Source organism: Pinus tabuliformis, chromosome 7 (genome assembly GCF_031772625.1).
Source record: "Pinus tabuliformis cultivar Carrire ecotype Pingquan chromosome 7, CPIR1, whole genome shotgun sequence".
Lineage (NCBI taxonomy): Eukaryota > Viridiplantae > Streptophyta > Pinopsida > Pinales > Pinaceae > Pinus > Pinus tabuliformis.
In genome coordinates, this window is record NC_142293.1 from 919,825,754 (window position 1) to 919,841,535 (window position 15,782).

At 38.0% G+C, this 15,782-nt stretch overlaps 1 protein-coding gene across 2 annotated transcripts in view; it reads left to right on the forward strand.

Annotated features, from left to right (window-relative positions):
• Window positions 1-15,782, forward strand: part of LOC149250657 (bZIP transcription factor 1-B-like) — a 176,247-nt gene that overhangs the window by 55,101 nt on the left and 105,364 nt on the right. The window lies entirely within an intron of this gene.

Sequence of the window (15,782 nt, forward strand, 5' to 3'; positions counted from 1 at the left end):
AAAGGCAGCCGGAAAGGATTGGTTGTCCACCTCGGCTCCTAAGAGAGAAAGAGTAGAGAACAATGCTGAACAAGAAGAAACAGAAGGAACAGAGGAGCAGGAACAGAGCAGAGGAATCTACCCATCATGTGCGGAATCCACTATTCTGCATTTTTTCCCTTTCTTTTTGCCAACTTTGACCCACTCAGGGGGTTTTGCTGAGCTGGCGTGATTTGCAAGCTGAGATGCGCCGACGGAGATGTCTCCTTGTCCGAGTCCGAGGATGAGGTTTCATGGTTCCTTTTCTGAGAGGCTGGTGTGACGGACGCAACTGTTGGATCTGCCAAGGACGGATCCGGTTCCGGCGCTGCTGCCTCACCTTCCTTGTTCTCTTCCTCTTCATCTGAGCTGAAATCAAAATCATCCATGGGAGGAGGATCATGAGGCTTCCAGCTTTTGGATTTCTGCTTAGTGTTTTTCTTCTTTTGGGCTGGCATCGTGGGACAAGAACTCTGAAGGTGGCCTGTAAGATGGCAGTTGCGGCATCGGAAGGCTGTGTTCTCGTAGTCCAAAGTCTGAGTCCAGTGGAAATCTCCTATTTTGAGATTGATCTGGTCTGGGAGACCTTTGCTGATGTCTATTTCTACACATATCCTGGCATAAGTGTATAAGCCCTTTTCCCCTCTATAGACGTCTGTGTCTAAAAGGCTGCCTAGAGTGTTGCCGATACCTTGAAGTACCGCAAAATGCCAAAGATTTGCTGGGAGGTTTGGAAGTCTGACCCAGATGGGAAGTTTGGTGATGACTGCTGTGGATGGATCGAACTCTTGGAACCAAGGAGTGAGGAATAAGCCAGCAGTACCCCAAAACCATGGGCCACCAGTTAAGGCTTTTTGATAATCCGTCTCAAAGGCAAACACTACGATAAAAATTCCTTTTGAGCATAGCAGAACCTTGCAGTTATTGGTCCAGTTAGAGTGGATCCATTGGTAGAGGTCTGCTGTGTGGGGCCATAGCCCATTAAACCTGCATATAAGGCCATGATCCGCAAAATGTTGGGTTTGCTCATCCAGCGATGGATGCTTTATTTCTATGGAGGGGGTTTCCTCCAGTTTGTCCACCAGGAAAGGCTTAGGAGCTTGAGCAGGTGGATCTGTTTTCTTTGGAATCTTAGCATGGACAGCATCCTTGTAAGAAAAAGCCTTAGCTGAGGATGACTGTCCTGCAGCGCCTCCTCTTAAACGCAGGATGAGTTCTATGGAGGAATTTCTCTGGATGCTGTAAAAAGACAGGGGGTTGAGATCCTCAAGCTGTTTACCTGCGTGGAGAAGTCGATATGCTGCAGAGGGAGTCCCCAACTTGATCTCCAGAGCCTGCTTGAGGTCTAGCACTAGATCCGTCGCTCTTACCCATTGTAGCATGGTTTTGCCGCTAAGGAGTCTGATTTGAATCTGGAATAATGGGGAAGATTCTGTATGCCTTTTTCCCCATCCGATTTGTGGAGAGGGTGGGCCGATGTCCTGATATGTTTTCGAATCCTGTATTTGTCTCAGGAGCAGGGGCGGCGTGCTTCTATTTGGTGTCGTCCCTTCCTTTCTGAAGGCCGTGGTCAGAGGAAAAGCTGAGGGATCTACAAGATCTTTCTTATCCGTTGCTCCCTCAATCAGAATGGGGCGGAAAATGCATGCCGTGGATGCAGAGGGACGGGTCCAGGCTTTTCTTGAGATCTCTGCAAAGAGGTTTGCAGGCCTTTTTTGATCTGCGTCCCCAGTAATCATGGCGAGGGTATCATGTGTGCCTGCCTCTACATGATAAACCTTAGATCTTTGCCCATGTCGCTCCAAACCTTTCGCTGCCTGAACAATCCGTGACCCAGCTGCGCCGTGGGGCCTGGAGATAACAGTGCTGGGGTTCGAGCCAGTGATCACGGCAAGATCATGATGCGGATCTGCTGCTAAGAGACAGCCCTTTGGTCTTTGCCCCGATCCTTCGAACTTATTCACGCTCAGAGCGATCCAGGAGCCGACGGCGGCCGAGGGCAATGAGACGGCGGAGCTAGGGTTCGCCATTCAATTTTTAACCCAAAAACTTGTGCAAGCATCAAGATAATAATTCTATTTTAATTATCAATATTAATTATTATGTCTTGATATTAATTATCAATCATTAACACTAATTATTTATTTATTATTAATTTTTAACTACGATTTTTAATATTATAATATCATTTTTAATATAATAATAATAATTATTAATATCAATACAATTTAATTAATTTTAATATTAATACATTACAAGAATAATACACTAATAATACTATTCATGAAATAGCCAAAAAAAAAAAATATTAATAATAATTCTATTTTATAACATCATAATAAAAATTGTACTAACATATATTATATATAATAAATATTAAATATTAATACAATATTCGAGGATTAATATTATTAATATTATTAATACTAATTATCATTATTATTATTATTTATTATATTAATAATAATTATTATCATTAATAATAATAATATTTACCATTTATTATATTATATTAAATTAAAGGTAACTAATTATTAAAATATATTAATAATAATTCTAATTTATAATAATCATAATAAAAATTGTACTAACATATATTATATATAATAAATATTAAATATTAATACAATATTCGAGGATTAATATTATTAATACTAATTATTATTATTATTATATAAATAATAATTAATAATAATAATAATAATAATAATATTTACAATTTATTATATTATATTAAATTAAAGGTAACTAATTATTAAAATATATTAATAATAATTCTAATTTATAATAATCATAATAAAAATTGTACTAACATACATTATATAATAAATATTAAATATTAATACAATATACTAGGATTATTATTATTAGTAATATTAATTATGATCATTATTAACATTATTAATACTAATTATTATTATTATTTATTATATTAATAATAATTATTATTAATAATAATATTTACAATTAATATTAATAATAATTATTATATTAAAATAAAAAAGTAACTAATTATTATAAATATTATAATTGATTAATTAAAATTAATATTAATTTTAATACTGATCAACATAATAATAATTTATATTAATCAATTAATTAGCTATATATATATATATATAAAATGAAATAAATAAATAAATAAATAGCCGACATTAAAAAAAAGAGAGCCGACATTCATCTTAATTTACTCTCCTCATTAATATTTAATCTCTCAAGTTAAGCTCTTCTTCTATCAAGCATTCAAATGGTCCTGATGATGGATCCCGGTTGGGATTTGAAACGTTGGCAGAAAATGGTTCTTACTGTGGATTCTCCGGTAACTAAGTCAGAAGAGTGGTCTTCTCTACTTCTCTGTTGAGAACCTGTATCTGTTCCTTCTGCTTCTCATTTTCAATCCTGAGCCTTTATTTCTACTGAACATGTTTCTAATTCTTTTTTCTTTTGGTCAACAACGGATATGTATCTTTGATCAGATTCCTTCCTTTCAATTTCTGCTTCCTGCATCTGTTGTGTGATCCTGCTAATCTCTGCAAACGTTGTGTCGAGTTCTTGTTGCTTCTGTTGGACTTCTCTCTTGAGGTCTCATGTCGTTGTATTCTTAATTTTTTCCAATTGAGTTCTAAGACTGCTAATCATCTTCTTAGACTCTTCATTTTTTTGATGAGTTCTTTTGCTGTATTCAATTATGCTTCCAAAAGTCTTGTCTTTTCCTTTTGACTTTTGAGTTCCTTTATCACCTTGATCACTTGATTTTGAAACTCTATTTTACTCATTTCTCCCATTTCTTCATCATAATCAGAAGGATCCGAATTTTCAATAAGATCTTGACCTGATTGGTTTGTTGAATAGAGATTATGAAGCTTTTCCCGAAGAGCTTTAGCTGTTGAACATTGACCAACTTTTGTTTTCACAGAGTTTGGCAAAACATTCAAAATTACATTCATGGCCTTTGAATTGTACCTTTTAGCTTCGTCGGTAGATGTGTCTCCAGAAACAATTCATTCCCATACTCCATGTGCTTGCAAATCTACTTCCATCCTGGATTCCCATATACAGTAGTTATTTGCATCAAAATCAGGGGTTGGTACACAATACTCACTTTCTTCAGATTTTGTTGTACTTGTACCTTCCTTTGAAATTCTTGTAACTTGCTTCTTTGACTTTCCCATCTCTATGGTCTGAAAACTGACTTCCAGTGGTTAAGCTGTTACTGAAGGAACCAAGCTCTGATACCAATTGTTGGAAACACTGAGAGGGGGGGTGAACCAATATTTCTTAGCAATTATCACTTTTAAATCTTTTCAGAGCATTAGTTAATCTTCAATTATGATTAATGTTATGCAGTAATAACAGTAAATAAAAGAACACAGTAGGCACAAGAATTTTAGGTGGAAAACCCCTCTAGGTCAAAAACCACCAAACACTTTTCTAATAAATTCTTTAGTCTTCAACCCTAACTAAAATGAAAGCAACAACTTCCTAGAATTCTAGAAAAACATTCTTCTCCAGCTCCCACTGGAAAGACACCCCAACGCCCTTGTTTCTTCAGTAATCAACTGAATGGATGCCCCAACACCCTAGACCAACCTACCACCTTGAAGTGTTCACAGGCTCCAACCTGTAGGCGACTTCATGCACCTGCCTAGCACCTCCCTGCCACCCTATAATCACTGAAATGAGACAAGAGTGTGGATTCCTGTACCAGGGACAATGATCCACGATACAATATGATTAACAATGATTTTGACCGACACTCAATCGCACTATGACCTGCAACCCAACCATGACATCATCCCAACGAAGACTCCTATACCTCCCAACGATGCCTTTTCGACTCTAGGCAGTTGATTCTTTTACAATAATGACTCTTCCAATGATGACACTTTTACAAATGACTCTTTTACAACTTTACAATGATGACTCTTGGCCTTGACACCACTTCACAATATACGGATAGTTGTCATGTCTTTAAAGGATGCTCCATTGCAATGCTTCCTTTGATTTGATACTTCACCTCTTGAATGCTCACTTGATGCTGTCCTTGAATCTTCTTCTACCGACATGCAAATTTGCCCGGCGAAACCCAACCTCAAAAGGAAAAACAAAATACCCTTCAACTTACCTCTGCCTGCAAAACACATGTAAGTGCATAATAAAGAATAAATAAAATTAAAATTACAATGCGTACCTGAAATGTTCTTGTCACTTTTGTTGTTCACTTGTTGCAGCAATAGACAAAGACTCCCACTCTTGATATAGGCCTGGACTCTATGCAAGACTATATCCAAAATTGACCTAAAGATATATACAATAGAAACTGATGACAAACCCTAGACTTGTGATGAACCAAGTTCTACGTACAACAACAGAGATCACTCTATCAACTATGACAAGACAAGTAACATGAACTTACAACATCATATAGATTTAGTAGATTTGGTGTAGCATCAAATGTGTAGTATCAAGAATTGGACATCCGAAATGTGGTATCAAAACTAACTGTGACATATAGAGACATAGAGATATAATCGAGACCCTATGTATACTTACGTTGTCCTGCAAAAACATATGTCCAAGATGATACTCAAAATTAAAACGTAAACACTTAATCATACATACCTTGCTGTAGGAGACTTACCCTTGACTGTTGATGTGTGGTCCTTACTGCAGTGATCCTTGAATGCATGCTTTTTCTTGCCTTCTAGGAGCTTGATATTGAATATGTTGTATCTATGTCATTTCGGATCTCCAGGGTCTGAAATTTCGTCCTGTGGTAGCCCTCTAAGTCCTCTTTGCAAACCCACAGGTTTGATCAAGATTGGATTCTTCAAGAAAGGGTTATGCCCAATCTCCCATGATGACCTGATTATAGCCTGGTTTAGTAGAGCGAACTTGTACGAAGTGCCACATGTCACTGTTGTGACCTTCGGCCCTGAAAATGCTACTCAACAAACTATAGTCCGTCCTCTTTCTGTGACTATTTACGAAATTTGAATCCAATGCTCAGAGAGAAAGTTATGACGATTTTCCCAACGTCACCTATTTGACATGGAATTCAGGAGCCTGCAAAAACCCTAACTTCCTCAGATCATATCTCCGAAAATATAGCGAACCAAGATCTGAAATTCGGTCACGAGGTTCATGAAGATTTCGGCTCAAATGGGTTTTAATTTCAGCTTCTGAAGCTTCGCAGAAAAAAAGTTATAGCGAAAATGCCACGATGACCTGTTTGAAGCTACAAAATCCCTACTAGAGGAGGATATGAGGGTCATTATTTATATGAATGTCTTGAGTTGAGAGGGTCCTCAACAAGTGAATGTTGGAGGGATTTTAGGAGCAAAAAAATATTATTAATTATTGACTATTCAATGACCACAACCAATTATGAGTGCCATGCCACAACCCCATAGGGTTTTAGCCCACTAACTGGGGTTACTAACTTCAAACGCAAATAACTCTCAAACTGTGAAGAATTGGGAGGCGTACCATATATCAACGAAAACATCTTGACGAGTAGAATCCATCGAGAAGATCTTTGACGCAAAATAATATAAGTTTTCAAGTCAAAATGACCTTGCAAGATCGGGGTAGCCCCTGGTGTTGCTTTGGTTGACATCAATGACAACCACTGATCAACAATTTTTATTATGATTTATCATTTGTAAAGCTATCTTGAGGTCAACTTGTGACCTTTAGGCTTAGTTGAATGCTTCAAGAAAAATTTTAGGGCCTTTTGTTGCAAATTAGTGAAAAATGACTTGGTTGCCCTCATATAAATAAAGAGAACTCATTTTTACTCATTCATCATCACACACACCCATCTCTTCTCTCTTGAGTGAGTGTGCGCTAGCATTGTCTTTTTTTCTATGACGCAATGGATAATTGGTGGAGAGAATTGTCTTGGGAGGGATATTTTTGCATGGAGAGACTGTCTTTGGATTGATGAAGTGATTCTTGATTGAATGGTGTGAGTTTATTGTCATTCTTTTCCATTTTCCATGCTATTTAATGAAATTAGGTTTTTCTATTGTGCCATATTAAAAAGTGCAAAATCTTTCACGAAATCTTGTTTCTACATGTTATGCAAAATGTCTTCCAATAATCCATCAAAGGAACTGGTTGCATGCATCCTTTGAGCTTAAATCTCCTATTAGAAATTACAAAGAAAAATTAATTATAGAAATTATACTTTCAAAAAAGCATTCAAACCTTAATCAATCTAACCACAACTTGTTGAATTTTGTGCAACTAAGGGAGAAATTTCCTTAGAAAATAAATAAAAAACACTTTATGAAGCGAATTATTTTCAAGTGGCTCCACAAGTGCTAGGTTGGCTCTTCTAGATGGTCAATTCGACTTGCCTAGAAACTTACATGATGGCTAGTTGGCTTGCCTTGAAACACTCTCATTCAGATCACATGATGGCTATATAAAGAGGTTAATCCACTTTCCTTGATATGTAATTCGATCATGCACACATTGCTCATTTGCTCTCCTACGCGAAGGTATTCAAAGAGATGTTTAAGGGTCAGATCAAGTGAAGAAATTTCTCTTCTATATTTTATTGAAGACTGTGATTTGGTTGTTCATTATTCTGTGATATGAGCTCATTGATTGGTCAAAGATTATAACTGCTTCAGGCCTGTAACTAGGTCGAGATTTACTTCAGATCTGCCTCCACAGATCTAGATCTGATACATTTCAGATCTGCCTCACACAGATCTAGATCTGAGCCACCTCAGGATGCCATTTTAGAATTGTGATCTGGTTCGAGCTTATGCCTTCACAAATCTATATTCTATCTCAAGTTTGAGCCTCAAAAGGGAAGAAGATCTGAGATCTATCTCTGTGGTATGGTGAAAGGATCAACCTCTTGTTTCAGATCTAGCTGGAAGACATTGTGAAGAAGACCTTAAAACTTTCATATCATAAACATATAATAAATGTTTCTCATATCGTGAGTCATATATAATGAAATTTGATATGTAAACCACTATGTTCTAACTAATGATTTCCGCTGCCCCTTTTGCGAGAAAAAGTAATGGCTTTTCCTCTAAATGAAGAAGGCCCTTGTGCTGACATTGGACTCTAATGTCCTCTAGAATTAGGAGGAGGTAGACTACGTCCTCTACTGGTGACCATGGTAAGTGGTGTCACCTCCTCCTCCTGTTGCTTCTCCTCTACCTCTCTCTTCCCTGTAGTAGCTATTCTTTTAGTGCCTCCTCTAACCAATTAGGCGTTGATTCCATGACAGGCCTCTCATTTTCAGCCCTCCATGCAGCAGCCGTATCAATCCCATCCAATGAAATGGCCTCCATGTCAGGTGTCTTTTAAAGTTGCCTAATGTTGAAGAATCTAGGGCACATGTAGTTAATGAGATTCTTCTTAGCATGATAACTATTTGTGAGGTGTTTTTCAATTTTCCTATTGTTCCAATCTTCACTTATTATTATTAAAGTGTGTCTTCTTTAGTTCATCAAATGGCTACCAAAACAAAGAGACAGGAACACAAGAAGTTGGCATTCTGCCAGGGCCAAAGCCTCTCCCTCTTGGAGAGGAAAACCCGCATAAAAATTCTTCCTAATAGAGATTCCAATTGACGAATACCAAGACCATGGCCCTTTACTTTCTAGACCACTCCAAGAACAAGACACCAATCCTCTTCTTATTGTTGAGATCGTCATTATTGCTGCAACACTGAAGTCATCTTTACTGCATTGCTGAGATCATCATTACTGCTGCAACATCAAGGCCAATACTACTTCATTGTCGAGATCTTTATTAAGATTATGATCTTTAGGATCATATGTGAGATCATGATCACCATCATCTAGAACACTTGCTGATATAGAGTGTCACTGTTGAACAACTTCATTATATGTATGCCAGGTCTATGACTGTGTTTTTCTTCATGCAATGAGATCTTTATGATCATACGTATGCTGGGACTGTTTAGTATGCCGAGACAGAGTATTACGATTGAGTAACTTCATCATAACACATACCTGAGACATCGTGATCCTTTTTTGCCAAGACTGAGATTATATTGAGATAGTGATTGTGCGTTTGCTCAGAAAGAATGCCGAGGTTGTTTGCAGTGTTAGAACGTATGACTATTAGATATATGCTTCACAATTATACCGAGACTGAGTTGAGATCCTCTTTATGTTATCTATTCAAAGCACTGATACCTTCTTGAGATTGCAAGGTCTTACTCACTGTGATTATCATTGAATAGTCCGAGACCCTGTAACTGTACCCACGAAGAATCACAGAGAAAATCCGAGTTCTCTTCTCTCACTTTTGTGCAGACCCTGTTGGGTGTATATAGTGGTCTGTCCTGTATGTAAGCCGACTTGAATAGATATGTCACCTTAATTGAGCCGATCTGAATGTTCTTTCATATAATTTTGCTGGCCGACTTGACTGCATTTGACATCGTTTTGTTTGTTGCACTTTTCAAGAGGACTGTGCTTGTTCTTGGAGGGCTACTCTAGTTACTAGGTAGACTTATATTCATTACATATATGACATTGACTCCTAAGGCTCTCAATGGGAGCCATCTATAAAATAAACTTCTTGCTCATGAAACCCATGCAACAAGGAATAATAAATTCATTTTACAAAACTCATAATTACAATGTCATGAACACTGAAAAAAGTTACACTTTCTTCAACACTCCCTCTTAACTAGGGAGGTATTCATGATGGTACTTGGTCATTCTCAATCTGAAGAATTTCTCATAAGAAGAATCAGATTAGTAACCCATCTGTATAGCATCATAGTGACCAACATTGTTTCCATAGCAAGGCCTTGACTGACAACTCTATCTCTCATTAGATCAGAGCACAATATTGGCGAGACCAATGATTATAGATACCTTAATCATTGTCTCTCAAGGTACATACCCACCCGGGTGTTCACTGAGTATGACCTTCTAGGACTATTCTTATCTTGTGTTCCCAGCCCTCAAATAATATTGGTCCTCTTGCCTACTCTTGTCTTGGATGCCCTACACATCCTCAAAGAGCATCAGATGCCAGATGATTACCCAATCTTCCATTCTTTCTTCCAAAGTGAAGACAAGAATATTGTGTCCATCTCTCCCTCTCAACTAGGGAGGATTTCACATGTCTTCATTTCTCTTCATGGCCTTCACCTAGACTTATGGCTGTTAGTCCTGGTCTAGTGCATGACACATGAAATAGAAAAAGCACAACTGTTACTCCTTTTTAATTAGGGTTGATCCAATCCAAGCTCCCTCTTGATCATGGACTTGTCAGATCTCCCTCTTAGCTAGGTACTCTTCTATACATCAACAACTTCTTTCTTCGTGGGTCCTTTAGCTGCTTGATCAACTTCTCTCCTTGATGTCATGAAAATCAGTTGAGCTTCTTCCTTGTAGGGAAACAACCATCGATCACTTTCCTCCGTAGTTCATCATGTTATTGCTTTCTTCATGGAAAGTGGCCTTCTTCATATCTGGAACCTTTGTTATATGACTTACTTCTTTCTCATCTTGCTTCTTCCATCCACCACATGAATGCTAGTTGTACTTCTATTTACAACTTTTGTTTTAGTAGCCCTGCATTATCCAAATATTATTCAAGAAATCAAAAAATCATATTAAATTAAATCATATCTTACGAGATGGCTCTTCATCATGACATCTTCTTGTAGGTATCAACGTCCTGCACACATATTGACATATCTCCCAAAGATATCCATTGTCAAGGGTTGTTATCTTTTTTTTCAAACTTTCATCAGAGTCTTCATATCTTTCTTGGAGATTTCCTAGTCAAATCTTCCTGGTCTTTTGGATGTTGATTGCCTTCATCATGGTTGCATGTCTCACGATCTCTTCCTTCTTCACACATTCCATTCCTAGTAGCTTTCAATCAGAGTTTCTTTATTGTATTCAACCACCTCATACTTCATATGAGGGCATATTATGTTGATCTCATCTGGTGTGACTTATGCGTTCCTGCATCCTTTCAGAGGAGGAGATCCTTTTTCTCTTGATCATGCTTCTCAAGATAGAAGTAATGATCCATGTTACCTGCAACCATATGACATGTCATTATAATATTAAACACAAGCATACATACCTTATTTTACCTTCAGGTCATCGAGGCTTCTTCCAACAACTTCCTTGATTGAAGAGATCTTCAATCCCTTGATCTGCTTCATGTCATCACATCATTATCTCATGGATTCCATAAGTTGGAATTCTTGTTGAAACACTTGCTTCCTCTCTAGATTAGTGAACCCTTCGATGAGGATTCCATCAGAGAATTTTGAGGATCTTGTATATCCCCAACTGGCAGATGTTTCCTTTTTGACTTGATGTATGATGAGCCTTGTCCCAGATGACTCCTTCCTTTTCTTCAATGTCCACTGAGGTTCCCAAGAGCTATATTCTTCATGTTTGTTTGCCATGGGTTTTGTCCTTCATGATTCCCATGGTGATGTCACAGCTCTTGTTTCTAATGCTTTCATGATGCCATGATTCATCTTATTATCTTGGTCATATCTATAACAAAAGATTTAGGAGCTTATGATAGGACCCTTTTGTGAGGGATAACATCTTACTCATAGGAGAGATTTGTTACTCCCTCTTTCCTTGGTCCCTTTCTTCAGCTTCCTCCATCTTTCTAGTGATATGAGCTTCTTTCTATAAACTTTCTATAGCATTGAATCTTAGTTATACTTGTTCAGCTTACTTGAGGTCAAACTTGTCTTTTGTTTCTGCACATGTTTGAGTTATTTTAACCTTCAATATTTTTGCCATCAACTTGCCTTTCTCTTTCTAGCATAGAGACCACAAATTGTTGAATGAGGTAACCTTCTTGTTCATGGATATTTGTTACCTTGATGATTATCTTCTTATCATCTTTCTTAGATATCTCAATTGAGATCTCATGAAGATATTCTTTCTTTCTTTGAAACCTTCATTTTGTGTAGATCAGGTATAAGTGATGTGACCTTCTATACTACATTTTTCAGAGAATATATCCTCTAGCATTTCAAATATCTCTTTGATGTCTTCTTTCTTGGTACATGGGGTTGAGAGAACCTTAAGAGTTCCTTCCCATGAATTCAAAGAAGACCTTTTCCCTTGATATGTTCACTGACTTCTTTTATCTATGAGGATTATGACAATCCTCCTCATTTCATGCAAGGACCTTTAATGACCCATTCAATCCATAGATCTCCTTGCAGTCATGAAGTCACTGATCAAACTTGATTATAAAAATGAAAGATGCTTACTTGACAAGTGAAGATGAACTCTTCTACTTGATCACTTTGATTCTTGTTGGAGAAGATGTATTGGAGTTTTCCTCTTGGATGATCTTCTCTTTGATGGAAAGCCTTTCTTCAATGGAAAAAGGTTTCTCCTTTTGATGAGGATGATCTGCTGCTTTCCTTCGATGATTTTCTTCTAGGGCAAGGAAATGATCCTTGCTTTTATAACCTTGAAGATGATGACAATGCTTTTTCTCCTTCAATATGCTTTGCGTTCTTTTGCAGTGTAGATCAAGATTGCTACTAGGGTTTCAACCTGTTTCAAGATGATGTGATCTTTGAATTTGAGATCCTTTGAGCTACCTTGCTTTGTAGACATCTTGATGATGGTCGTGGTGGCCTTTTGATGATGATTGTGGAGACACAAGTTCTTGCTGTTGTAGACTGTCACCTTGATTGCATAGACAAAAACCCTTGTCGATGTACACTGATCCTACAATTTTGTTAGAGCCCTACAACTTACTTTGATGCCCTTCTTGAAAATTGATCCTTGTATGTCTCTTTTTGTTGCCCTTCCTTTGACTTCAACACCTTAGATTTGATACCATGTTGAAGAATCTAGGGCACATGTAGTTAATGAGATTCTTCTCAGCATGATAACTATTTGTGAGGTTTTTTTCAATTTTCTTCTTATTGCAATCTTCACTTATTATTATTAGAGTGTGTCTTCTTTAGTTCATCAAATAGCTACCAAAACAAAGAGACAGGATCACAGGAAGTTGGCATTCTGCCAGGTCCAAAACCTCTCCCTCTTGGAGAGGAAAACCCGCATAAAAATTCTTCTTATGCAAGTAGCTCATTGTGGGCTTGTCTTCATTAACTAGTCGAAGAACCTTTAGTAAAGGGTCAGTAATGGCACATACCTGCACTCCTGCCCAGAAGCTCTCTTTTATGAAACTAGCTTCAATATGGCCTCTCCCTCTGGTTTGTGGCTATAAAAGATAAATCGCGCCACTCCTCCAAAAGAAACATTCTCTTCACATCCCACATGGAATTCAAGAGAGATTGAAGAGATATGAAATTGGTGGCAAATCGTGCAATAGAAGAACGCACAAACTCCTTGTTATTGTTGTATTTACTCATCAAATGAAGCACCTATGCATGATTATATATAAATTTTGTTATGCTTTTTGACGATTCAACAATATCCCTGACATAAGGAATTTTTCCTATATCCTCTAACATAAAGTCAATACAGTGTGCAACACAAGGTGTTTGTCCAAAATAAGTTATGATACCTCTCCATAAGCAACTCACCAAAAACAACATAATTTGTAGCATTGTTTGTTATGATTTGAACAACATTTTATGGGACCTACATCCTGAATGAACACGTCCAACAATTCACGTAATAATCGTTTTGATATGTGCAAATGCATCAATAGATTTCATGAACATTGTCCCTTTGGGACAATTAACCAAGAAGTTAATAAAGGTTCTATCCATTTGATTAGTCCAACCATCTGACATTATAGTGTATACTTTGTGTTACCATGATGCCCTGAATTCCTCCAATCTAGAAGTGTAATCGACCTTTACATTTTGACGAATATGCTCTCTCAAGTCATCATAGGAAGGGGCTTTGTACCCTGGGCCAACAATAGCAATGGCATCAAAAATAACCTGGAAAATGGATTGTTCTTGGCAATGTTGAAAGGAATGTCACTCCATAGAAAAAACCTACCCACAAACTTGTCAACTTCTTCCTTCTTTTTTTTTAAGCGTTGACCTGATAGATGGTTGTGCACCAGGAGTAGTTCTAGGAACAAAAAATAATGAGGTAGATGTGTGGTTGGCCATTGTTGATCCAGGGGGATATTGGTGGCCACTCGCCTATTCCACTTGGACCCCCACAATTTTTCTTTCAATTTTTCAGTTTTCTTAATTGTAGCACAATTTACTATTTTTGGCAGTTTTTTGGGTCCTAAACTTCTGGAGCTATTTTGAGGCCCTAAATGATGGTTTTTTGGAAAACAGGTAAATGTGAGTCATTAATTAATGTTTGCAGTCGAAAGTTATAGTCCTCGAATAAATCTTTCCAAACAGGTATCTGTGTGTCAAATGGAGATCGTATGCCAAAGTTACGGCCCCGGGAAGTTGATGTACCAACGTACCCCAACGAGGCCCATAGTTTTGGCACTTCATCTCCTAGGGTTAGGTTTTTGGATGTTTAGGGTTTTCCATTGTGCCAAGCTAATTTGGGAGGCACACTACAGTCGAGTGGCAAGACACTTTGGTGTGGAGAAAACTGTGGCCATACTACAAAAGTGTTTTTATTGGCCAAAACTCCGACAGGATGTTGGGAAATATATCAGATCCTACACTGTCGCACCATTGCCAAGCTAACCACTAAAAAGCAAGGCCTATACTCTCCTCTACGTACTCCCAACCAGCCTTGGGAATCCATCTCCATGGACTATTTGTTTGGCCTCCCTTCTGCCAAGCATGGTAGTGACTGTATATTCGTGGTCGTGGACAAATTTTCTATGATGGCTATATTGGCGGCCTACAAGAAGAGTATCACAGCAGAGGACACTGCCAAACTCTTCTTTGAACGAGTGTGGGTACATTTTGGGATCTCGCAGACCATTATATCAGATCGGGATAACAGGTTCCCGAGCACATTCTGGTAAGCCTTTGGACACTATTGGACACCAAGTCGACTGCATTCCATCCCCAGACTGATGGCTGGACAAAGTTCGTCAATAGGATGATAGTGCACATACTCTGCATGTACATCTCCAAGCATCCACGAACCTGGGATGAGAGCATTCCCTATTTGCAACACAGTTATAACAAAGCTCCCCATAGCTCGATTGGTCACAGTCCCTTTCAAGTGGGTCTAGGATTTCAACCATTGTGTCTGATTGATGTTGCCATGCTTCATGTGACTACACAGATAGAATCCACACATGTACTGTCTGAGGCTGATAAAGCAACCAGATTTATTGAACGCATCCTGCACATCCACAAGTAGGTTCACGACATCTTGGAGAAGTCCAATGCCAAGTACAAGCAACGACATGATCAACATCGGGTGTCACACAAGTTTTAGGTGGGCGACAAATTTTGGTTGCATTTGCAGAAAAAAACACCTTACTAGAGCCCATCGGAAGCCCAGACCACTTCGATATAGGCCTTACATGATTACCAAGGTTGTGGAAGATAATGCTTTTGAGCTCAACATTCGCCCATTCTTTGTCATGCACCCAATATTCAATGTGTTCTGCCTTCGACCATACTTTCCACCATTACTGGACACATCAGACATTGCAGAACAACTCACACCAACAGAGTTAAACCTTAACTGCATGGAATAAGCCACAATTGAGTGGATCGTGGACACATAGATCAAGAACACTCGCCAGCAGAAAATCCAACTGTATTAGGTTGTCAAATCTGGCCAACTCCTGCACCATGGCAAGTGGTTCACCAGGGACCAAGTTTAGTAGAA